At 44.9% G+C, this 24,843-nt stretch overlaps 1 protein-coding gene across 2 annotated transcripts in view; it reads right to left on the bottom strand.

Moving 5' to 3' along the window:
- Positions 1-24,456, bottom strand: part of ARHGAP24 (Rho GTPase activating protein 24) — a 415,806-nt gene extending 391,350 nt beyond the window's left edge. Inside the window, exon 1 of one of the 2 annotated variants that reach the window (XM_079990832.1) lies at positions 24,347-24,456. The gene's annotated coding sequence lies outside the window, so the exon portion shown is untranslated. Of the gene's footprint in view, positions 1-23,668; positions 23,689-24,346 lie in introns of those variants that run through there. The other variant, XM_079990834.1, reaches the window with a different exon arrangement.
- Between the last annotated feature and the right edge of the window lie 387 nt (positions 24,457-24,843).

Below are 24,843 nucleotides of genomic sequence, written 5' to 3'. Positions count from 1 at the left end.
GATTTCAACTTTTTAATGCAGTTTTTACTGCATGTTTATGTACTTTCATTGTAAACCGCTCTGGATTTTTTAAAAAAAAAAAAAACTAACAGCAGAATATAATTATTTTTATACAGTTGTACCTCGGAAGTTTAACGCAATCTGTTTCGGGAAGTTCGTTCGACTTCTAAAACGTTTGGAAACCAAGACACAGCTTCCGATTGGCTGCAGGAAGCTCCTGCAGCCAATCGGAAGCTGCAGAAGCCACGTCAGACATTCGGGTTCCAAAAGAACATTTGCAAATTGGAATACTCATGGGTTTAAGCCGTTCAGGAGCCAAAACGTTCGACTCGCAAGGCGTTTGACTCCCGAGGTACGACTGTATATAAATAAAATGGGCATGTTTAAGTTTGCTTCATTGATCTTAATGGGTCTACACTGAGTAGGACTTAGCTGGATGCAACTCACAATTCAGTTAAATTTTGCAGTCATTATTTCCTTTGAAAGCAAGAGTTGAATAGTGGACACCCAAATCAGGAAGCCAACTCTTGCCATCGTGAGAGAGGAGCCATTCACCTGGCATTTGATTGCTTTGCGTTGCCCTGCTTACCAGGATGTAGATGGGAAGAAGCAGTGAGGTCGTTAGAGTGCAAATGCACTGGCAGGAACTCTGGGTGGGTTTAGCTGGCGTGTTTGCACCACGCTAACCTTGCCCATTGCCTCTCCCTCCTGGTAAGCAGAAGTAATGCAACCAACCAGATGCCCATAAAAATAGCCACCACACAAAAGCAACATCCCACAGTCCACCTTGCCATTGAGTAATATGCAAGCCCAACCATTGTCAGAAAGAATGAAAGTGAAGAAGTTGCTCAGTTCTGCAGGTCATCTTGCAGGTCACCTTGACGCTGTGCAGCAATGGCACTGAGAGGATATCATGAAAGGAAAGTTGCACAAAAACTCCTTCCTGATCTAGTTACCAGTTTTTAGAGACTTGCCACGTAACTAAAAGAGGGACACTCCTTGCAAAAATAATCTCGGACCATCTTCCTGCCAAATCTCATCTCTGAAAAAATGATTGCATTACCAGCTGATGCCTGCTACAAATAATATGAAGATGATCTGAATAAGAGATGGACATGTTTTAGTAAAACATTCACCTAAGTGAATTTTCCTCTCTCTATTATTCTTGGAACATTATTCTTCTACTAAATGATTGACAGGTAAGCTGTTTGCCAGTGAAGCAAATTTTGGGAGGGGCAGAGGAGGAAAGAGGGTGGGAAGTTGGTGTAGCAGCACTATTGAATTTATAAATGATGGTGATAATAATAATAATAATAATAATACAATATCACCATCATTTATAAATTCAATATGTATCTTCCACATTTCTTTGGAAATGCACTTTCCAATCTAATATTTATTATGATCATGGATCAGCCAGAACAATGCACTTTAAAACACAACAGTAATGCATAATGACAGAGGTGACTAACCTCAGATGTTGCTGAATGAGATGCAGCTCCCATCAATCCCAGGGAACATAACTCAGTGACCAGAGATGATGGAAGGTGTTGTTCAGCAACATGTGGAGGACCACAGGTTCCCCTATCCCTGTACTAGGACGACAGCAGCAATAAAATCCTTCAGAATCACAGAGTTGAAAGGGACTACAAAGGTTGTCTGTTCCAAGCATCTGCAATCCAGGCAGTTCTTTTGCCCAACCTGGGGCTTGAAAAACCCACATCCCTGAGATTAACAGCCTCATGCACTGCCAATTAAGCTATCCCGTAGATTTCTTTCTGGTTTACATCATCTTCCTGGGGGCTGTTGGTAGGGCTTTAAACGGTCGAGAATGATTAAGGTGAGCATCAGGAGCAATAGAAAAACGTTAGTGTGGTGGGATTACAGTGGTACCTCAGGTTACATACGCTTCAGGTTACAGACTCCGCTAACCCAGAAATAGTGCTTCAGGTTAAGAACTTTGCTTCAGGATGAGAACAGAAATCGTGCTCCGGCGGCACGGCAGCAGCAGGAGACCCCATTAGCTAAAGTGGTGCTTCAGGTTAAGAACAGTTTCAGGTTAAGAACAGACCTCCGGAACGAATTAAGTACTTAGCCCAAGGTACCACTGTATAAGAAATAATTTCAACTGGTACACACCTGACTCCCACAGATGGTGTGCCTTTGCTCAGGGAAGGAGGTTTGTGAGAGCACGGTCAAGATTTGTCCTAGAAATGGTTGTCCAAAAAAGTAATGAAGGCACAGCAGTAGCTGATGACTCTCCGGGTGATGAGAAGAGACATGCAAATATTGGATCCCTTGAAAAGTGGGTGGAAAAGTAAACGGCTGGGGGGAAACCAGAACAGTAAAGAGCAATCACGGCTTTGTGGACCTGCATTCCTCCTAAACACTACAGCAACACCCTCTGGCAAAAGCAAATATTTTAAGAAGGGAAGGGCTAGCAGGAAAGCTGCTTATTGCTTCAAGATACATATGAAGTGGTGGAGGTCACAGCTAACATCTGTTTAAACTTGGCCTTTGCAGCTTTGAAGCCTGGGCTGGCTCTACAGCAGGGCCAGCCAATGGGGTGCCCTCCAGATGCTGTTGAACTACAACTCCCATCAGCCCCAGCCAGCACGGCCAATGGTCAGGGATGATAAGAGTTGTAGTCCAGCAATGTCTGGAAGGTTACAATATGGTTACATTGGCTAATCCTGCTCCAGAGAGTTCAAGGCCAGGAATTGGGCGGGGGTGGGTCCCTCACTTCTGGCAAAGAGCCATGCCCCCCAAGCAACACTGCCCCCAACTGCATGGAGATGGGAATGCGTAAGAGTGTCTCTTTTTTCCAGCTGACATGTTTAACTGCGTAAGACATTCAACCTCACATTTATAGAAACAGAACCAGCTGAAGAGAAATGCATCTTGGGATACTGCTGAGGAGACGGGGGCATCAGGCAGGCCCCCAGCTGGTTCCAGCCACCGGCCGGCAGCCGGGCGATCACTGGTCTCCCTTGGAACAGCATCAAACAGTGACACGAGCCTCAGATATGTTTAGAGAGTTGTGCACGCTCTATCAGCAGAGTGAATAATTCTTCTCACAAAGGAAGATGCCAGCAGAGCCATGTGTACAGCATTTTATTCAGCATAGTTCAGGAACAAAGGAAAACATGTCTGCTTCCCTTTGTCTCCAGCAAAACAGCTAAAAGCAAAAGCAATATACAAACGGAAGTTCCCAGCAAGTGCTGGAAGTAAACAGGCATGTGACACACAACAGTCACATCCCAACAGTGATATGGGGAGCTGAGAGGGAAAGGGGAGGGGATACTGTGAAATCAGGTGGAAGAGACTTTCCCCAAAACAGAAGATGTCACCTCCACCTCGCTCCTTCCATGTTCCGCCCCACCTCACACCAAAGCCCACCCCATTCAGAGGGTCCCACCATAGGAGCCAACTCCTAGGGGCTGAGGTCCCTTCAGCCACCCCAGTAAAATATTTGAGGGGGCCCAGTGTTCACTAAAGTTGATGGGCATTGCCATTCAAATGGTGTGCATGCCCCATGTCTTGTCATTGATTATTGGGGGGGGGGTATTTTATTCAAGTTGGCATCTCTGGATCCCACATTCCTTGAAGGAGTCTTTTCAAGGACTGCAGGGCAGTGAAGGGAGCAGAGAAATCAACTTCTCCCTAACCCTGTCTTCTACACATTCAAAGCATCGTGTCTTTTTACTACAATGTCCTGGAATGTTCATCTTGCCTTGTCCCACTGAGAGGTGCTCCTTGACTCAGATACCCTGCCAACTGTTTCCCTTAAATAGACTCTCCCGTTTTTCACAGCCTTCACACGTTTGATTTGGCAACAACAAAATGGGCTGTCTTCTTCTTCTTCTTCTTCTTCTTCTTCTTCTTCTTCTTCTTCTTCTTCTTCTTCTTCTTCTTCTTCTTCTTCCCCTAGCTCAAAAGTGAAAAAAACAAGCACCTGAATAACTTGTCCCAGCAGCTGTTTGGGGCTGTTTACCTTTCCACAATGCAATTTTGAATAATTACTGTAATCCCTCTGAATTCTTCATATTGTCTCATCTCACCGCAGACAGACAATTTTAATTCAGCTAAGGAGTGCAGTGGGCTTAATAGAGAGAGGACACACAGATGATTTTATGTATAAAAAAAAATTAACAGAAAAGAAAAAGGGGAAACCATCAAAGGTGGATGCTGAGCTCTAGTTAAAAATTAAATGTATATGGTCTGAAGACAGCTATTCAGCAGCCACCATCTTCAACTCTGATCGACAACAGATTGCATCTGGCTGTCTCAAATATAACCTGTGCCCTCTGCACAAAATACAGTAGACACATTGTGTAAACATGCACCTCTCCGCTCCAGAATACTGTCTTTTCATCCCATAATCACAGAGTAAGACTGCCAGCTGGGTTTTTCTTGAAATGTACTTGGAAATTATCCTTGGGCTGAAAGCTTGCGCATGTTTACTTGGCAGCATGCTTTATGGATGTCAGGTGAACTTATTAAAAAAATACAGATTGGACTTTGCTGCAGGATTCATCATATATATATATATATATATATATATATATATATATATATATATCCATGGAAAGGGTAGTGCTCAGGAACTTCCCTGCTGTCATAATGAACATTGCAATAAGGATTTCCCATGTGCTTCTGGAGCACTTTTGTAATGGAAAATAACAAGTCCTCATCAACCGCAGGACTTTTGATTACATCCTTTTCATATATTCCAGCTAAAACCCCCAAAATTCAATTTTTGGGGTACCAACAAATTTTATAAAGATGATTTGTGTGATCTGGAAAAAGCTAAGCACTTTTAAAGCACATCTATTTCAGCTTTCGGCCGAAATTGTGTACTGCTCACATACTATTTCTGAAACTCCAAATGTCTGTTCAGCCCCTAAATTTTGTGGACTCTCTTTCCTTAGAGGTTTTTAAGCAGAGGTTGGATGGCCATCTGTCATGGATGCTTTAGCTGAGATTCCTGCATTGCCAGGTGTTAGACTAGATGACCCTTGGGGTCCCTTCTAACGCTACAATTCTATGATTCTATGACATTGTAAGAGTTTTTCTAAAATCTTAAAATAGCTGCAGCCTCTCACCCTCGCACAACTGGATTAAATTTTCAGTCATAGCAGCCCCCTTAGCATGGATGAACCCTGCCATATTCCGGGCAGATACATCCAGGTGTTTTGTTCAGGGCCACTATAAAATTTGATATTGAACCATTTAAACCAAGGAAAAGTCTGTAATGCTTTGAATGTTTTCCATAACTGGATTCAATTTGCAGACATTGTCACCCTTTCTGAAGGGATGAAGCCTGACAAATTTCAGAAGGATAGCTGCCAGTGGTTGTCTCACAACAGCAGACATTGCCATTTCTGGGTGGTACAATAGGAATCACAGAAGGCTGGGATTCATAAAATCATAGAATTGAGTCTAACCCTCTGCAATGCATGAATCTCAACTAAAGTATTAATAATAATAATAATAATAATAATAATAATAATAATAATAATAATTTATTATTTATACACCGCCCATCTGGTTGGGTTTCCCAGCCACTCTGGGCGGCTTTCAACAAAGTATTAAAATACAATAGTCTGTTAAACATTAAAAGCTTCCCTAAAGAGGGCTGCCTTCAGATGTCTTCCAAAAGTCTGGCAGTTGTTCTCTTTGGTGGGAGGGTGTTGCAGAGGGCGGGTGCCACTACCGAGAAGGCCCTCTGCCTGGTTCCCTGTAACTTGGCTTCTTGCAGTGAGGGAACTGCCAGAAGGCCCTCGGCTCTGGACTTCAGTGTCCCAGCAGAACAATGGGGGTGGAGACGCTCCTTCAGATATACTGGACCGAGGCTGTTTAAAGGGGAGCACCAACACTTTGAATTGTGCTCGGAAACGTACTGGGAGCCAATGTAGGTCTTTCAAGACTGGTGTTATATGGTCTCGGCAGCCGCTCCCAGTCACCAGTCTAGCTGCCGCCTTCTGGATTAGTTGTAGTTTTCGGGTCACCTTCAAAGGTAGCCCCACGTAGAGCACATTGCAGTAGTCCAAGCGGGAGATAACTAGAGCATGCACCACTCTGTCCACGGGCAGATAGGGTCTCAGCCTGCGCACCAGATGGAGCTGGTAAACAGGTGGCTTGTGGGTCAGGAGGAAGTATGGGATTCAGGAAAGCTTAGGATGTGTGATTTCCCCCACTGTGTTACACCATAGCTCACTGATGGGGTGTGGGTTTCTGCCCCACAGCGGCTATCTGGAGATACAGTCTCTTCTTCCTGGGGTGGTGATCTCCCCATTTGGCATGCACAGAGGAAATCATTTTTTGTTGTTGTTTAGTTGTTTAGTCGTGTCTGACTTTTTGTGACCCCATGGACCAGAGCACGCCAGGCATTCCTGTCTTCCACTGCCTCCCACAGTTTGGTCAAACTCATGTTGGTAGCTTCGAGAACACTGTCCAACCATCTCGTCCTCTGTCGTCCCCTTCTCCTTGTGCCCTCAATCTTTCCCAACATCAGGGTCTTTTCCAGGGAGTCCTCTCTTCTCATGAGGTGGCCAAAGTACTGGAGCCTCAGCTTCAGGATCTGTCCTTCCAGTTAGCACTCAGGGCTGATTGAGGAAATCATAGATCCATGCAGAAAACAAAAATAAATAGTTTTTATTCTCCTTTGCAAATCACTGAGACTGAGGTGCCCTGAAAAATAATTCATTGTGATGAAAAGCTGTCCATCAGCATGAAATATCCCCCCCCCACCTTTTCACCCCTCCCATCTCAAGTTCCTGCCATTTCTCCTGGTTTGTGACATTCAAACAACCTGTTTACAATATAAATCCCCTGTTTGGAAGCACCCAAAATGATGGACAAATAGGTTGTCCACTTAATTTCTCTGTGCCAGACAGTTGTTAAAATCCCAAGAGTAGGACCAGAAATTCAAGATGAGACACTGAAACTCACTAGCTTAGACCTACAAGTGTACAAAATCCTTAATGCCTGAGCTTGACCTTCAAAGGTTCTAAGTGCCTGCAACTTCACATCAACTTTGCAAAAGGTCTTTGAGTCCTGGGCCTTGTGGGGAGAGGACAACTCAATCGAACGCTTGGCACACGCATCCATTTTTATTTCAGCCGCATACCAGGCATCTCTTCTCCACAGAGTGAAACTGTTACGAGACCAGCTGTCGCCAAGTTGTAACTACAAAGGAAATTGCAGCAGGTGTTCCATACGGGAGGACTAATGGATCATCGTGCCACCTGTGCTCATTCATTTGCTGACAGAGGCGGTTGGCAGGTGGATGGTGGCTAACAGATTGAGGTTGAATCCTGACAAAACAGAAGTTTTTGGGGGACAGGGTACGGGAGGGGGTGGAGGACTCCCTGGACCTGAATGGGGTAGCTGTGCCCCTGAAAGACCAGGTGTGCAGCCAGTGAGTCATTTTGGACTCACAGCTGTCCATGGAGGTCAATTCTGTCTACCAGCTCCATCTGGTACACAGGCTGAGACCCTACCTGCCCGCAGACTGTTTCACTAGAGTGGTGCATGCTCTGGTTATCTCCTGCTTGAACTACTGCAGTGCTACCCTTGAAGGTGACTTGGAAACTACAACTAATCCACAATCTGGCAGCTAGACTGGTGACTGGGAGTGGCCTTTGAGACCATATACCACTGGTCCTGAAAGACTACATTGGCTCCCAGTACGTTTCCAAGCACAATTCAAAGTGTTGGTTGTTGTTGTTGTTTAGTCGTTTAGTCGTGTCCGACTCTTCGTGACCCCATGGACCAGAGCACGCCAGGCACTTCTGTCTTCCAAAGTGTTGGTACTGACCTTTAAAGCCATATATGGCCTCGGCCCAGTTTACCTGAAGGAGTGTCTCCACCCCCATCGTTCTGCCTTCAGTTCTCCTCTGAGGGCCTTCTGCTGGTTCCCTCACTGAGAGAAGCAAAGTTACAGGGAACCAGGCAGAGGAACCAGGCAGAGGGCATAGAGTCCCCTCTGTGGATGTCAAGGAAATAAACAACTATCTGACTTTTAGAAGACATCTGAGGCAGCCCTGTTTAGGGAAGCTTTAAAGCATTGATGCTTTTATTATGTTTTTAGATATGTTGGAAGCTGCCCAGAGTGGCTGGGGAAACCAAGCCAGATGGGTAGGGTATAAATAATAAAATTATTAGTATTATTATAGCTGATTGCCTTCTTCAGTTATGCAGGGAGATCATCAGAGTGGGAAGGGTGAGGGACTTTCTAAGAAACAAGAAGATTATCAGGGCTGAGAGGGGAGAAGTGTGGCCTGACTTCTGAACGAATGAAGCCCAGCAAACATCTATTCTGATCTGAAAGGTCAGCTTGGGCTTGAGCTACATAAACAGGATTGCTCAACCCCTGACAAACTGCAATTGGAATTGTTGTTTAGTCGTTTAGTCACGACTCTTTGTGACCCCATGGACCAGAGCACGCCAGGCACTCCTGTCTTCCACTGCCTCCTGCAGCTTGGTCAAACTCATGCTGGTAGCTTCGAGAACACTGTCCAACCATCTTGTTCTCTGTCATCCCCTTCTCCTTGTGCCCTCCATCTTTCCCAACATCAGGGTCTTTTCCAGGGAGTCTTCTCTTCTCACAAGGTGGCCAAAGTATTGGAGCCTCAGCTTCAGGATCCATAAAGAAGGCTGATCACCGAATAATTGATGCTTTTGAATTATGGTGCTGGAGGAGACTCTTGAGAGTCCCATGGACTCTCCATTCTGAAGGAAATCACCCCTGAGTGCTCACTGGAAGGACAGATCGTGAAGCTGAGGCTCCAATACTTTGGCCACCTTGTGAGAAGAGAAGACTCCCTGGAAAAGACCCTGATGTTGGGAAAGATGGAGGGCACAAGGAGAAGGGGACAACAGAGGACGAGATGGTTGGACAGTGTTCTCTAAGCTACCAGCATGAGTTTGCCCAAACGGGGGAAGGCAGTGGAAGACAGGAGTGCCTGGCGTGCTCTGGTCCATAGGGTCACGAAGAGTCGGACACGACTAAACGACTAAACAACAACAGTCTGAGGTTCTATATTTGGCCAATGTCTCGGATCCAGATTGGGTAAACCTCAGATTGTCCTGTGTCATAACAGAGTCAGTTCAGAAGCACAAGATTGGGAAAGCCATTCACAGCCCTAGTTAAAACTGCTGATCATTAAATTACCTTCCAGGTATTCTTCTTTAAATTAGTCCTTATTGGTGAAACTATTGCAAATTAATTTTATCTATTTTTTTTAATACAATATTGGGGGAAATTCCTTTCTAGTTGAGTCTGGTAACTGACAATTAAATGCGCTTTAAGATTTTAATCTCCAACTGCCGCTTCTGCCGAAGCCTTAAGAAGGGATAACATTGTCAGAACCTCACTTGAAAACAGAAGTAACCTTGAAGACAGGGAAAGACATATGGTCTTGTCAGTTTCATCCTGCTTCAGCTGTAAACGCTGCTCTTTTAACACGCCACCGGTGTAACTATAAAGAACAACGCCAACTTGAAATCTGTTCCTCTAAGGGAAGGAGCTGTCAAAGGCTTCTTTTGCCATGTTGAGCAATGTAATAATCCTATTTCCCGTCTTTTTAAAGCACTCCCTCTCCCTGTTTAATTGAGATGAAAATGGTAGGTAGATCAACTGCATGAGCAAATTGTGTAAATGACTGTGGGCGGTGCAAATCAGGGACTCAGCTACACAGCTGAAAAATAAAACGTTTTAAGTGTGTTGTAAAGTGCATTATAAAAATTTGACACTAGATGGTGATGGTGAGCTATGGCAAATTCAATATATTTTCCAAAAGTTTTTTTTTTTTTTAAAGCGTTTTCACAATTTTTTTTATGTGTGTCTAGATTCCACCCAGGAGTGGGGTAACTGTGGCCATACAGGTGTATCTGGACTCCAGCTCCCATCAGCCCCAGCCAGCAGGGTCAGTGGTCACAGATGATAGTAGTTATAGTCTGACATTGAGGAGGGGGTCACGGGCCTTTTTTTACGCCAGTTACTGTAACAATAATAATAGTAATTTATTAATTATACCCTGCCCTTCTGGCTGAGTTTCCCCAGCCACTCTGGGCGGCTCCCAATCAAATATTAAAAACAATACAGCATTAACAACAGAAGTTGGTGTGATCTTTGCGAATGAATCGTACAATTAACCGATACTGTGGCCAAGTTTTACTGTTCTACCCAAGAAGATTTCCAGACAGAGTTTTTACAATGGTATAGTAAAAACTGAACATGCAATGATATAACCATTTCACAAGAAGCTCACTATCAGCCTAGATATTTGCTCACATCGCACTTTGACGGTTAAAGTGAACTAGAAAAATAAATAGCCATTCTGGCTTGTAATCATTGACCCACTATGTTCTACTTAACACCGCTGGAGCTAGCTGCTAGGAATCACAAGAAGAAGAGTTTGGATTTGATATCCCGCTTTATCACTACCCGAAGGTGTCTCAAAGCGGCTAACATTCCCCTTTCCCTTCCTCCCCCACAACGAACACTCTGTGAGGTGTGTAGGGCTTAGAGACTTCAGAGAAGTGTGACTGGCCCAAGGTCACCCAGCAGCTGCATGTGGAGGAGCGGAGACGCGAACCCGGTTCATCAGATTACGAGTCTATCACTCTTAACCACTACACCACAGTGGGGAGAGTGCTGTTGTGTGTTGCAATAAAATAATTATTATAATTATAATTCTATTTATATGCTGCCCATCTGGCTGGGTTGCCCCAGCCACTCTGGGCGGCTTCCAACACATCTAAAAACCTAATAAAACATCAAACATTGAAAGCATCCTGATACAAGGTTGCCTTCAGGTGTCTTCTAAAAGTTGTGTAGTTATTTATCTCTTTGACATCTGATGGGAGGGTGTTTCACAGTGATGGCGCCACCACTGAGGAGGCCCTCTGCCTGGTTCCCTGTCACACCACTTCTCGCAGTGAACCTCTATGCAGTTTGTATTTTCTGTATAGTATGTATTTTTGCAGTGACCAAGAGTTTCTAGCAAATAATCCGAACAGCTCTTGTTCCTACTTGTGAGCTTCCCATATGCATCTGGTTGACCACTCTGAAAACAGGATGTTGGACCAGGTGGGTCTCTGGTTCTGATCCAGCAGGACTCATTCATGCGTTCTTTATAATTGGAACAATCCACCCTGAATTTGCCACATATGAAAAATGCAAGGATATCTAGGTCTGCAGATAGTTAAATATTGTTTTGTGTTTCAAATGAAGCATATCTTCTCCTTTGAAAACCCAGGTGCTCTGGTTGAGAAAGGCAAGTCTCTTCAAGGCAAATCCAGATTAGTTTAATTCAAACAATCAGTAAACAGGATTTGCCTGCTGCTTTGTATTGTAAAGGCACGAAGTTTACCTCTGGCAAGTTAGGGCTTAAGAGCATTTCTTGGCTCTAGGTCTGATGCCCCCCACCTGCCCTTTCTTGCTTTATTTTGCACACACATTGCAAGCTTCGTACTTCAAAACAATGGGATTCTGTGTTATGCAAAGGAAAACGAAGATTCTGTTTTTTCAGCTGCCTAGAAAAATAGGATGGAGAGAGAGATGGAGCACATTCAGGTGGGGCAGGGGCACAAGCAAAGCAAACTTTTCAAACAGCAGGTAGCGCTCCCCACTTTGTGTGGGGGGATGTGATTTTTGCCTATGGGTCCATCAGAGCACAGGACAAAGAATCCCTTGCCAGTTCTCCCTATGGTGTGGAATATCTTTTCCAGATAAGCCGGGTGGCCTTGTGGTCTAAACCACTGAGCCTCTTGGGCTTGCCGATCGGTAGGTTGACAGTTTGAATCCCCGTGACTGAGTGAGCTCCCATTGCTCTGTCCCAGCTCCTGCTAACCTAGCTGTTCGAAAGCACACCAGTGCAAGTAGATAAATAGGTACCACTGTGGTGGGAAGGTAAATAGTGTTTCTGTGCGCTCTGGTTTCTGTCACAGTGTCCCATTGTGCCATAAGTTGTTTAATCATGCTGGCCACATGACCTGGAAAGCTGTCTGTGGAAAACGCTGGCTCCCTCGGCCTGAAGCAAGATGAGTGCCGCACCCCATAGTTAACTTTGGCTGGACTTAACCGTCCAGGTGTCCTTTACCTAACTAGTGGTTTTAGGCGGCAGGGGAACCCTTTTCATTTGGTGACCTACACAGATGTGATTTTATTTTATTCATTGTGATATTATTTTATTCATATTGCATTGACTGCTAATGACGCATTACAATTTTATTTTTTGTAACTTGACTGTATTTTAAAAGGCAAGATAAAAGAATTTTACATAAACTTGTCAGTAATATTTCTTTTCTATTGGTGAAATATTAGTGTTACTGTTATATTATCAATTCGTCATATTTCCCATAAAAACGATTCACGGCGACTTACAATAAAACCAGACTGGATTTCTTCAAGAACTTTTACAGTTAGTTGCACATGCGGAAGCTGACACATTCGAAAATCAATTTTTAGCTGTGCGATTTTATTGTTTGTTTTCTTTTCATTGTGATTGTTTTGTCATTTTTACAAAGAACTGTGTGCTGCTATTTAAGAAAGTTCTGCCGCCTCCTCACAAAATAGCTAAATCTAAACCTCACGAAAAAGCTAAATCTGAAAAAAATAAAATAATACAAATACTTAGTGAGGGGGGAATCATCAACTATTATACATTTGAGATTTAAAATATAGGCTGAACCTTCCTTCCAGCTCTTACAAGTCTTGTATTCCCTTTCAGAAATGAAGATTTTTTCAAAACAGCCTGAAATGTGTAGCCTGTGAAATGTTATGACGGCTTTCTGAATTTTTAAACATATGCCTTAAGTGTTTATCTAAAATTGTACGTCAGTTGCAGCCGTCCCAGATACTTCACATGGTTAATCAGAGAGGCTCACCTACTTTTTGCTGAACCAATAAATATGCATTGAACAGAAACAGTCTACAAAAGATTTGGTTGTGATCTGAGTGGGTCTGATTGATGAAACATTTCGTAGCATCCTCAATTTTCGGAGGCAAGCAATGGGGTAGGGGGGTATTATTAGAAATGCTGAGCTTGCAACGTAGAGTTTTAGGTAGACATAGAAATCCTCAAACAGAACTTCAGACAAGTTTGCTCTGGATTGTGGTAGCATATATTTAATCACTAAAACCAGTGACATGCCTAACAGAAATTTAAAATCACTATAGCAAAGCATTTCATTCTGGCCGATCCTGGTCTGACCGCACTGGCTACCAATTAGTTTCCAGGCCCAATTCAAAGTGCTGGTTTTGACCTATAAAGCCTTAAACGCCTCAGGACCGCAATACCTCAAGGACCGCCTCTTTCCATATGAACCTACCCAGACCCTGAGATCATCTTCTGAGGCCCTTTTTCGTGTGCCTCCTCCTCGAAAGGTCCGGAGGGTGGCAACACGAGAACGGGGACTTCTCTGCAGTGGCTCCCCATCTGTGGAATGCTCTCCCCAGGGAAGTTCGCCTGGTGCCTTCATTATACACCTTTAGACATCCACCAAAAACATTCCTTTTTAACCAGGCCTTTGGTTGACCTGATCAACATCCCATACCCTTTTAAAATGTGGTTCTTTCAGGGGGGGGTATTATTGGGTCATTGCTTTTATTTTGATTTTATGTATCCTGATTTTTTGGTGAACCATCACTAAATAAATAAATAAATAAATAATAACGTTTCAGATTCTGCCTTCCATCAGCTGCTCTGATAAAAAATGGTGCTGTTCCCAGGTGGCACTTTGAGGCTGAGATGCTCAGAAGACCTGAAGCTGAACAATGCTGGCATTACCCTCCAGGTTGAGGATAGTTGAGTATTAATGAGTATTAATGTGTCCAGTTTGTACCGTACATACATTTTGTTGTCCTTTAGTCGTGTCCGACTCTTCGTGACCCCATGGACCAGAGCACGCCAGGCACTCCTGTCTTCCACTGCCTCCCACAGTTTGGTCAAACACATGTCAGTAGCTTTGAGAACACTGTCCAACCATCTCGTCCTCTGTCGTCCCCTTCTCCTTGTGCCCTCCATCTTCCCCAACATCAGCGTCTTTTCCAGGGAGTCTTCTCATCTCATGAGGTGGCCAAAGTATTGGAGCCTCAACTTCAGGATCTGTCCTTCCAGTGAGCACTCAGGGCTGATTTCCTTAAGAATATACATACATATACAGTGGTACCTTGGGTTACAGACGCTTCAGGTTACAGACTCCGCTAACCCAGAAATAGTACTTCGGGTTAAGAACTTTGCTTCAGGATGAGAACAGAAATCGCAGGCAGTGGCAGTGGGAGGCCCCATTACTTAAATTGGTACCTCAGGTTAAGAACAGTTTCAGGTTAAGAACGGACCTTCAAAACGAATTAAGATGGCCAAGGGGTTGAAGCAACTCCTGCTCAAGTTACATCTGAGCAGGGACCACCCATCCTGTTTCGCCGCCTGAGGCAAAAGGCAAAGGTGCTGTCCTGGGCATGCACTGCATTCAGCCACCACCCCCAAGATTTGCTGGCAAGGCCTCCAGAGGCCTCCGTGTGATCTTGTGGGGCTCTCACAATATCCAGAAGCTGCCAAGCTGCTTCTCATTGTTTCTGCAGCAGCAGCGGGTGACACATCTGGAGGTGCCCCTTGGATTCTGCCGCCTGAGGCGACTGCCTCAGTCTGCCTCATAGGGAAGCCGGCCCTGCATCTGAGGCTTTTTAGCTTAAGGGGAAAAGTGACAATTTGCAGGCGGGTGAAGAGATATGGTGGGAGAGACAAGCTTATGCATGGGGTAGAGAAAGGGAACAGAGGAAAGGTTTCCTTTCTCTCTCTCTCTCTGGGGTCATGCAATGAAGCCAATTGTGGGAAGGTTCAGAACAGACAAAAGAAAGCCCCTAATAATAATAATTTATTATCTTATTCTAATTCTTGTATTTATATGTAACCTACTTTGGGCTCTGAGCTCTATGTGTGTTCCTTATAACACTGGGGTTCTTCAGTATAATTGTCAATCATCGCTCTTCAACAGAAAGCGCCCTAGCTGCTGCAAAAACCACAAGGAGGAAATAGGAAATACTCTATTAGATTTACAAGCCTATAATCCACTTTCAAGTAAGATCATCCCTGCATATTGAATTAGGACAGAGCAGGAGGACGGCTGGAGTGATGTCGGTGATCTGGTCCTGTGAACTGAGAAGCCTGTTGTATTTTAAAGCAAGCAACAGTGACAAAAAGTAATTTCTCTCTGATGCATCTTTCATCCATGACATCAATGTAGCAAAGAAATGGTTCACTTTTTCCTTGCCATTTCTCGCTTGCCTCTTGTGGACACAGCGGTGGGAGAACTTCCATAGCACCACACGCTTTGTGGCCTGTGTGTGTATGTTCAACTCTTTTCAAACCTCGAGGCTATCGAAACAGACAGTGCTGAGATTTCCCAATTCTACATCCAAGTGCATTTCCTTTCTTTGATGTGTGTGCTCAGTCATCGAACCAAGTTAGCTGAAATTATCCAGTCCTCTCACCCCCGACAAAGAAGAAACCCTGGGTGGTATTCAACTAAATTTGACTCAGAGTATAGTCACTGAAATTAATGGGCATGGCTAAATTAGGCCCATTAATTTCAGTGGATCTATGCCAGGCATAGGCCAACTCGGCCCACCAGATGTTTTGGGACTACAACTCCCATCATCCCTAGCTAACAGGACCAGTGGTCAGGGATGATGGGAATTGTAGTCCCAAAACAGCTGGAGGGCCGAGTTTGCCTATTCCTGGTCTACACTGAGCAAAACTAAACTGAATTCTATCCCCTATCTTTAGATTACAACCTAGAGGGTCCATCTTTTGCCTTGCAACGTGACACTGAACTGGGAGATGAGAAAACCAAGGCATCTCCCAACCCCATTGCTGTGTCCATGGACCATAGCTGGAATGCTGGAATCCCAGGCTTTAGAGGAAGCAGGGAAGAGGTGGGGGGAAAGCTAAGAGCCCACAGCTGCTTTTTCTTCTGATCCAGCTGCATATTGAAGGGTAGACAACAAGAAATCTCCAAGTTGCAACCTAGCAACCTTAGTCATCTAAACCAAATCTTTCTGGGGCATAACAAAATTAATTATCAGGACTTGGGTTTTTTTAAAAAAAAAATGCAAGCAAATGTCTATGCAGACAAATAGAGCCTCCTGTTCCAACCAAAAAACCCTTTGCCATCTGCAGCCTGTTTTAAGGTGGACACTGGAGGGGGTCACACACAGAGAGAGCTATGTCAATATTGGCACTGTTGTCAATGTCCTTCTCCTATACCTTGCAACATTTCCATTAATAATAATAATAATAAATAAATAAATAAATAATACCCTGCCCATCTGACTAGGTCACCCCAGCCACTCTGGGCAGCTTCCAACATAAATGAAAACATAATAAAACCATATACATTAAAATACTTCCCCAGGGGTCGGCAGGATCACTCCCGCGGAGATCCTCCGTGGGCCGGGCTGGCGCAGCGCGATGCCAGAAATTGCATCTGCACATGCCCAGATGCCAAAAGTGCACTTGCGCAGACTTGATTTCCGGCATCTGCACATGGAATCATAGAATCATAGAGTTGGAAGAGACCACGAGGGCCATCAAGTCCAACCCCCTGCCAAGCAGGAAACACCATCAGAGCACTCCTGACATATGGTTGTCAAGCCTCTGCTTAAAGACCTCCAAAGAAGGAGACTCCACCACACTCCTTGGCAGCAAATTCCACTGTCGAACAGCTCTTACTGTCAGGAAGTTCTTCCTAATGTTTAGGTGGAATCTTCTTTCTTGTACAGAAAGATTGCACTTTCTTGTACAGAAAAATTGCACAGAAGCAATTTCCGGAGCCGCGGAAGAGAGTCTCTGCGCCACGTTGCGCCGGTTTAGCGCAGCGCTTATGGACTCGCTGAGCAGGCGGCTCGGTTCGGGGGTGGCTTGTGGGGCGGTTAAACAGCCTCCATGGGCTGCTTCCAGCCCATGGGCCTTAGGTTGCCTACCCCTGTACTTCCCTATACAAGGCTGCCTTCAGATGTCTTCTAAGGGTTGTATAGTTACATATCTCCGTGGCTTGGGGGTCGCATAACTCCATACTCTCTAACATTTTCCCGATGAAAATAGGGACGTCCTAAGGAAAACTAGGACATTCCGGAATCAAATCAGAAATCAGGACGGCTTCTGCAAATCCAGGACCGTCCCTGGAAAATAGAGTTTGATCTCCCCCCCCACACACACACCAAATCCCACTGACATGAATCCCATGAACCTAACTGGGGTTGAGGATCACAAAATAAACTCTGCAATGGGGTGATAGCACTCTTCTGCCATGATAGCGTGATGACTGTGGCCCCAGGTAGTGCTGATAGCATATGAGAAAGCACATTCTCCAAATTATCCCTTATTTTTTAAAAAAATAAATTGCAATCAACAGTGCAGTTGAGGCTGCCAGCATAATCTATGCTCTCTGCAGAATTAGATTTACTGAGATAAACGTCTATTGATAACCTCGTATAGGAAATCTGTTGCCAAGAAAATTCTTTAAGAAAAGTTTTCAATAATCTGAATGTTGTTTTGCCCATATGTGTAAACATCAACATTACAGATATTTACAATAGTAGCCAAAACATGTAAAATGGGCTGCCATATGCAGAAGGACTGAAAGAGTGGTATATCTGCCTGGGGCCAGATGTGAACTGGCCTCAAGAAGGAGCCCCAGCCACCCATTGCACATCCATGGGCTTCAACCATCTGCCAAACAGAAATCAGCTGAATCAGTGGCGTAGCGTGGGCTGTCAGCACCCGGGGCAAGGCAAGTAATTTGCACCCCCTAACCCGTGGATTTGCGCCCCTAACCCGTGGATTTGCGCCCCCTAACCCTAACCCCCAGATGTTGTGCCCGGTGCAGCCGGGCCCCCCTGCACCCCCCACGCTACGCCACTGAGCTGAATGGATGCAATATCATCAAGTTAATGACATATTTAATGTCGATAAGAGGAAGGTTGGTTTTGAAAACAAAAAAAATCAAGATTTCAAATTGATCTGTTGGAAAGCAGAAGTAAACTTTTATCTAAGATGTACAATTTGTTGTTCGAATGGTTTACCAAAGATGAGGAAGTGAAAGAAGTGGTGATAAAATGGGCACTAGATTTTGGGCATAACATTGAGTTTGATTCATGGATAAAATTGTGGAATCAAAATTTGAAATTTACAGCGTGCATGGCATTAAAAGAAAATGTAATGAGGATGATGTATAGATGGTATTTGACACCAGTAAAGTTAGCTAAAATGTATAGAACGAGAGATAATGGACCAATAGTACCAAATAGTATGGGAAACAGCCTTCCTATAAAAATTAACCAACTGAAATTGACGCAGGGACAAATAGAAGAAGACACTTCACCCTTGTATGGCTCCCCTTTATCACACACACACACACAGCCCAACAAGACGACAAAAATCCACCAAGAGCATACAAATCAATATGGCTAGTCTGATTCAAAACACCCACCCAACCCACTCACACATGAACACAAAGACCACCACAGCCAACCACAAATGAACAATCACACCTTAGGCCAACCCCAACCGCTCTCACCACCAAAGAAACACAAGTGAACAGCAGAGAACCTGCACAAGCAACGCTGACACCAAACCCTACCTATAGTAAGTAAAATAGAAACATTGCCACCCGACCCCCTCTTCCCCCCCCTCCACCTCTTTCCCCCTTTTCCTCCTAATGTCTCAACAAATGAAACTGATTTGTAAAAATGTTACATGGAAGAGAGATAAAATACGAGAGAGAGACATTGCACACACTTTTGAAAATCAAGAAAATCTTTAATTTTTAAAAAGGGTGTCTGGTGGGGGGGGGAGAACGAGAGATAAAACATGCTGGAAATGTAAAGAATCAGACGGTGACTTCTACCATATGTGATGGACTTGTGATAAAGTAAAAATATTCTGGGAATTGATCTATAATCAACTAAAAAAGATGTTTAGATACACTTTCCCCAAAAAACCGGAAGCATTTTTGCTAGGTTTCATGGGAGAGGAATCTGCGAAGATAGATCAAAGACTATTTATGTACACCACAGTGGCAGTGAGAACTTTATTGGCACAAAAGTGGAATTGCAGTGGAATTGCCATTGCAGTGGCAGGCGAAGATGATGGACTTTGCAGAACTGGCCAGACTGACTTGCAGGCTTCGAGACCAGGACGGTCCTATTCCAAAGGGACTGGAGTAATTTTATTGTATATTTGAATAATAATTGCAAAAATCTGACGACACTAGCAGGATTGAAATAAATCCTACAATGTGGACAATAGGTTAAAGATCTAAACTGCGAGATTCGATTTGAAAGTGGAAAACCTACTGAAGGAAAGGAGGGAAGTCGTATGCTCGGCAGCGCATAAAGTCTTTGTGTTTGGTGTTGTAATGTTGAAAATGCTGTTTAAGGAGGAAAATAATAAAAATATATTTTTAAAAGAAAAAAAGAAATCAGCTGAATGGTGCACCAGTTGTGATGCTGCTGGGCTGCAGCAGCTTCCTGCTTTCTTGCACACTGGTCCTCAATATCCCTCCCCTCTATTTTCTCCCACAGGTTGCCCTGTCTTCCCCCTTTTCCTTCCCATTCGCCTGGTATGACAGGAAGAGGCGGGGCATAGCTTGTGGGTAGTGTTGGCATGGCAAAAGAGGAGGGTGTGCTGCATGGTGCAGTCTGCCATTTTAAAAAAATTATTTGTCACTTTCCACTTTCTCAAACAGCATCCTCGCTCTGCAACATCGCGCAATCCACTTTTGAAACTGCGGCAGGGGGGTGATTTCGGTAGCAGATCATGAAACATTATCGTGGACTGCCAGTTCGAAGGAACACAGGCAAAAAAATCCCACAGGACATCTGAAAAAAGGCAGTCTTTGGTGATGTTCACTTTGCTCCCCTTAGCCTTTTCCTCCAACGCAAAATCCCTCAGGAAACCGAAGCTTCTACCAAACCCTTAATAGCAGGTTTCTGCTTTCCATGCAACAGGACCCAACATTTGGACACCAGATCTCCTTCATGAGCTGTTTACGGTTCCACGATGAATGGGGACCTTTATGAGGCGGATATTTTATCCTGAACACCACTTTAAAAAATAAATAAATAACTAATGGCAGTACTGAGGAGGAAACAAAATACTTAGCTTAGCGACATTCTGTCCTGAACTGTTAAGTGAAGTATTTTGCCTTTAATCTTTTCCAGATGACCCAAATGTCAACAGTCAATAGTGTCCCTTCGGGTGGGGTGAATGCAGGCCTTAGAACAGCCTTCTCTAGCATGGTGCATGTTTGGATTCAAGCTCCCATCGGCCCCAGGCAGCATGGCCAAGGGTCAGGAATGATGGGAGCTATATCTAGAGGGCATAACTTTGTGGAAGGTTGCCTTCAGATTTTGAGTTCAATGGTGCAATTCAGCAGCCATGGCAGGCTGTTGCTTTTACAAGTAAAGGTAAAGGTAAAGGTACCCCTGCCCGTACGGGCCAGTCGTGTCCGACTCTAGGGTTGTGCGCTCATCTCACTCTATAGGCCGGGAGCCAGCGCTGTCCGAAGACACTTCTGGGTCACATGGCCAGTGTGACGAAGCTGCTCTGGCGAGCACACGGAAACGCCGTTTACCTTCCCGCTGTAAAGCGGTACCTATTTATCTACTTGCACTTAGGGGTGTTTGCGAACTGCTAGGTGGGCAGGAGCTGGGACCGAAAGACAGGAGCTCACCCTGCCACAGGCATTCGAACTGCCGACCATACGATCGGCAAGTCCTAGGCACTGAGGTTTTACCCACAGCGCCACCCGCGTCCCTCTTGCTTTTACAAACAGGGCTACAAAATGTACCTGTTTGGGACAGCTTTTGAGGAAAGTCATAAGCATCTGCTTTGCATGCAGAATGTCCCAGTTTCAACCTGAAACTGGGAGATAAGCCTGCCAGAAAACCTGGAATGCCACCGCTAGTCAGAGTAGATAGATAGATGATAGATAGATAGATAGATAGATAGATAGATAGATAGATAGATAGACAGATAATTTATTACGGTCAAAGACCAGCTCACATAACACAATAAAAACAGCGTTCATAAAGATAAAATATACAGTCAGAGCAGATAGCAGCAATAGCTCATGAGCTAAAATTGAGATATATACATACACCCGTACAATGAGATTTGGGCTACCATAAAAATTGACCCTGAGGTACCCCAAAGGGCGACTTCAGCATTTCCCTAGTAAGCTATTTTATTCTAGAGGATGATCTGTGCCTACAAATCTGGGCGCAGAATCTGGATACCAGCCAGGTCGTCTTGTGATCTTTGCCTAAGAGGAGAGAATTCAGTTTAGACTTAGGTCAGAGTAAAAACTGAGCTATAAATGGACCAATGGTACATATAATCAGCTGCCTATGTTACTATGTAGCTATCCTTGGGTGGTTGTTGTTGTTGTTGTTTAGTCATTTAGTCATGTCTGGCTCTTTGTGACCCCATGGACCAGAGCACGTCAGGCACTCCTGTCTTCCACTGCCTCCCACAGTTTGGTCAAACTCATGCTGGTAGCTTCGAGCACACTATCCAACCATCTCGTCCTCTGTCGTCCCCTTCTCCTTGTGCCCTCCATCTTTCCCAACATCAGGGTCTTTTCCAGGGAGTCTTCTCTTCTCATGAGGTGGCCAAAGTATTGGAGCCTCAGCTTCACGATCTGTCCTTCCATTGAGTGCTCAGGGCTGATTTCCTTCAGAATGGAGGGGCTTAAATAACTGAGAGAAGCTATGAACTATGCCGAGCAGGGCACCCTAGATGGACAGGTCATAGTGAAGAGTTTTGACCAAACGTGATCCACCTGGAGCAGGAACCGGCAGGCCACTCCAGTATCCCTGCCAAGAAAACTCCATGGACAAAGACAACAGGCATATATCCTTGGGTAGAGTGTACCATTTGTGGATACAGTGAGGCTATGAACTCAGAACAAAGTATGAAAAGGAAAAGAGAATTTCTTATGCTTACAAGCCCATGTTTGTCTGGATACCCTGCAAAACCTGTTCTGCCCCAGCTCTCTAGAAGCACTGCATCTATTCAAAACATTCAGAAACCACAAACCATAGAATTTTAGAGTTAGAAGAGTCTCAGGAAACCAAGCTTTAAAGCTCTGTGTCCGAGTGAGATAGGGGTTTTCTGGTTGTTGTTTTTTGCCCTGGAGCTTTTGCCCTGCAAAAGGCCGCTCCTTAGCACTCAATCAGAGCAAACATCAGTTTGGGTTTTCATCAAGAGAAGCATTTTTGTGGGGGAAATTCTGGAGGGGGAAAAAATGCAAGCAGAGGAAATGTAAGTGTAGATAAGCCCAAAGACAAGACAGACGGGATAAAAGATGCCTTATGTGTCTTTTTAATCCAGGAACCACAAACTGGCTTTAACACCACCTAGTGGGAGCCCTGGGTCAGTCCCCAGGGATGACAGTCCTTTTTTGCTCAGGCTGTATGGGGTCACAATAAATATAGCAATATGCTTTCTCACTAGAACAAAGCTTATTTTTGTGGTGGATAGAAAGATAGAGAGTTGCCAGGTCTACCATGTTTAACTTTCATGACTGGTGCTTAAGAACGTCACAGCTCTCAAGAACTCTATGGATGAAGCTCTGAGACCAAAGTCCCTAATATTTCATATTTTGATGAGGCAACTCCACAGAGGAAACTAGAATCAGCTCCCCTCATTTCCAGAGCAGTCCATGGACATAATAGGTTACCCTCTTTTTCTTTTTTTTACCTTGACCTTGTCATTCAAAGGCCCTCCGTAAATATGCCCTCAACAAAATGAGTCTGTTGACCCCAAGCCCTCTTCCACCGCTTCTCAAATAGATTTCATATTACAGCCCCCACAGCTTGTAATTCAGTCCAGTTCCTTTCAGCCAGCAGCCTCTTTCAAGGAGAGAATTTTTATTTTTTTTTGCCTCACTTAATATGGAAGCTTTATTACTTCTTTTATTTTTACAGGCTCCCTCTTCTACCCTCTTATTCCTGGGACCGGCCACCCCGATCTGTCCTGCCCTGACAGTTTTCCCTGCCTGTCTTCCATGAACAACAAACAGTTTGAGCTGATTGAAAACAGCATGCAAAAATGCATGATGTAAGAAGAAATTGCTTTGCAAAAATATGTATTTTAGAAAAATCACATGCAAATATGTGTTGATTAGGAAGAGGAGAAATCATGTGGTGGGAAGGAGGAAGCAAGTGTAGACCTGGAGACCCAGGAGTAAGGAGGGCTTCTTGTTTGCTGCACTTAAATGAAGCTGCTTCTGTTTGAGTTTGCCTGAACTGCCTGGCATTCATTTCTAAGAAAGGCAGCCTTGCGGGACAACAGCACAAGGAAGCTTCTGCATGTCTTTCTTTCACCCTTGAATAAACTTTACGCCTTTGTTGTGGGGTTGTTTTGACAACTGATTAGCAGGGGCAACATTATTGTACACCCTATTGCAGGGGTCAGCAAACTTTTTCAGGAGGGGGCCAGTCCACTGTCCCTCAGACCTTGTGGGGGGCTGGACCCACCTCCTCCTGAAAGCACCCCCCTGTGGTGTTTGCCCGTTCTTTTGGAAATGTCTGTACAGGGGGAGAGAAAGGGTTAATATGTAGACCAATAGAAAAGCCAGAGGCGGAGCCTACCTGTTTATAAAAGGGCTTAGCCCGAGGGTAGTTAGTTTTGGTTGGTTGGTTGGTTGGTTGGTTGGTTGGTTGGTTGGTTGGTTGGGAAAGGCAGTTGGGAAAGCAGTTGGCAAACAGTTGGAAACAGAGAGACAGTTAGTGCAGTTGGTTCTTGTGTGAGGGGAGGTAGAAGAGTTAGAGACAGGATAAAACAAGACTAAGAAGGTAAAGAGTAACAACGCTTTGAATGCAGTTCAAGTTTATTTGTGTTTGCAATAAACTGCACTCTTCTTTGTGGGACGCAGGTGGCACTGTGGGTTAAACCACAGAGCCTAGGGCTTGCCGATCGGAAGGTCGGCAGTTCGAATCCCTGTGTCGGGGTGAGCTCCCATTGCTCGGTCCCTGCTCCTGCCAACCTAGCAGTTCAAAAGCACAAAGTGCAAATAGATAAATAGTTACCCTCCCTTGGCCAATAAAGCGAGATGAGCGCCGCAACCCCAGAGTCGGCCATGACTGGACCTAACGGTCAGGGGTCCCTTTACCTTTACACTCTTCATTGTTAACTTAAGAACCTGACTGAGACTAAGTGATTTACCGGGGAGGACCTGGTTGGTGGCAGCGGATTAGTGGTCAATAGTCCGTGAGATGACCAGGGGCTCCATACGAATGCCATAACCCCCTTCCGAAAGGCCTCCCCACCTATGCCACTCACGCTGCAGCCACTCACGCTACCTTGTCTTTGGCAGCGTCGGTGTCCTCTGTCTCGGAGGGGCACAGAGCCCATGCAGCTGGCCTGGGCGGTGGAGGCAGCCTCCACGCCACTACCACTTCCTTCCCGCTGGGCCGCTTCCTCCTGCTCAGCTACCTCAGCGGGAAGGAAGAGGCAGCACCCAGAGGCATCCACGGCTTTTGATTGGTTGCAGGAGCTTCCTGCAGCCAATCAGAAGCCATGCCACGTCATGGAGGTCATTCTCCGCACAACGAGGCCTCTGCACCACACCTGTTTAGCACAGGGACTGACCGAGCAGGCGGCAGGGTCCACAAGGATAACGGGCCGGATTAACGAGCCTGGTGGGCCCTATCCGGCCCACGGGCCTTAGTTTGACGACCTAGAATCATAGAATCATAGAATCATAGAATCATAGAGTTGGAAGAGACCACAAGGGCCATCGAGTCCAACCCCCTGCCAAGCAGGA

The sequence above is a fragment of the Podarcis cretensis genome, assembly GCF_951804945.1.
Source record: "Podarcis cretensis genome assembly, chromosome: 9".
Lineage (NCBI taxonomy): Eukaryota > Metazoa > Chordata > Lepidosauria > Squamata > Lacertidae > Podarcis > Podarcis cretensis.
Note: the sequence above shows the minus strand (reverse complement) of the source record. Positions and strands in the feature narration are given on the sequence as shown.